Below are 1,742 nucleotides of genomic sequence, written 5' to 3'. Positions count from 1 at the left end.
CAAACAAAACAAAAAACAGTAGGAAGAAATGAATAAGCCCTAAATCCAGGAAAACACAAACAGTTGAAAAAACAAACATAAAAAGCAAATAAAACTATTCAAGAGCAGAAAATAAAAGTGGAATCAATAAGAAAATCCCAACTGAGGAATTCTGGAAATGAGAAATTGAGGAATTCAAACAGGAACTGCCAAGACCTGCTTCATCAGCAAAACTCAAGAGATGGAATAGAGACTCAGCCATTGAAGGTACATAGAAGAAATGGATACATTCATCAAAATGTTACATCTAAACATTTTTCAACACAAAATATCCTAGAAATCTGGGACACTATGGAAAGACCAGCTATAACAATAATAGGAACAGAGAAAGGAGAAGAAACACAGGTCAAAACACAGAAAATATTTTCAACAAAATCATAGAAGAAAAACTTCCTAACCTAAAGGAGGAGATAAAGGTACAAGAAGAATATAAAACATGAAATAGATTAGACCAGAAAAGAAAGTCCCCTTACCACATAATAATCAAAACACTAACAAAACAAAAGAAAGAAAGATAAACACTGAGACAGAAAAAGACCAAGTAACAAATAAAGTCAGACTTCTTAGCATTACATTTGACTTGTCTATGGAGACTCTAAAAGCCAGAAGGTCCTGAACAGATGTGCTGAAGACTCCGAGACTAGACACCAGCCCAGATTACTATATTCACCAAAACTTTTTAATCACCATGGGGAGAGAAAATAAAACACTCCATGATAAATCCAAACTTAAGCAACGTTTACAAATCCAGTCCTACAAAAATTTCTAGAAGGAAAACTCCAATCTAAAGAGATTAACTACAACCAGGTAGTGGTGGTGCATGGTGGTGCATGCCTTTAATCCCAGTACTTGGGAGGCAGAGGCAGGCAGATTTCTGAGTTCAAGGCCAGCCTGGTCTACAGAGTGAGTTCTAGGACAGCCAGGACTATACAGAGAAACCCTGTCTCGAAAAAAAAAAAAAAAAAAAAAAAAAGTTAAGAAGTAGAACCATGGTCCTAGTCCCGAGCTTCCCGCTGCTGAGCCGCGGAGTGTGGCTCTTCCCTCTCCACCTCATGAAGCCGTTGGTCGTGTTCGTTTGGGGAGGGCCCGGTGCGGGCAAGGGGACCCAGTGCACGCGCATCGTCGAGAAATATGGCTATACACACCTTTCTGCAGGAGAGCTTCTACGTGATGAAAGGAAGAATCCAAATTCACAGTATGGTGAACTTATTGAAAAGTACATTAAAGAAGGAAAGATTGTACCAGTTGAGATCACCATCAGTTTATTAAAGAGGGAAATGGACCAAACAATGGCTGCCAATGCTCAGAAGAATAAATTCTTGATTGATGGATTTCCAAGAAATCAAGACAACCTTCAAGGTTGGAACAAGACCATGGATAGGAAAGCAGATGTATCTTTTGTTCTGTTTTTTGACTGTAATAATGAGATTTGTATTGAACGATGTCTTGAAAGGGGAAAAAGTAGTGGTAGGAGTGACGACAACAGAAAGAGCTTGGAAAAGAGAATTCAGACTTACCTCGAATCAACAAAGCCAATTATTGACTTATATGAAGAAATGGGGAAAGTCAAGAAAATAGATGCTTCTAAGTCTGTTGATGAAGTTTTTGGTGAAGTTGTGAAGATTTTTGACAAAGAACCCTGAAGACATCTTTGAAATCATGCTTGAATATTGCTTTGATAGCTGCTATCACAGCCCCTTTTA

The 1,742-nt window shown here is 38.2% G+C and overlaps 1 pseudogene; it reads left to right on the top strand.

Moving 5' to 3' along the window:
• Positions 1–1,042: 1,042 nt before the first annotated feature.
• LOC116094270 lies at positions 1,043–1,682 on the top strand (annotated as a pseudogene).
• The last annotated feature ends 60 nt before the right edge of the window (positions 1,683–1,742 follow it).

The sequence above is a fragment of the Mastomys coucha genome, unplaced genomic scaffold (assembly GCF_008632895.1).
Source record: "Mastomys coucha isolate ucsf_1 unplaced genomic scaffold, UCSF_Mcou_1 pScaffold16, whole genome shotgun sequence".
Taxonomy (NCBI): Eukaryota; Metazoa; Chordata; class Mammalia; order Rodentia; family Muridae; genus Mastomys; species Mastomys coucha.
Note: the sequence above shows the minus strand (reverse complement) of the source record. Positions and strands in the feature narration are given on the sequence as shown.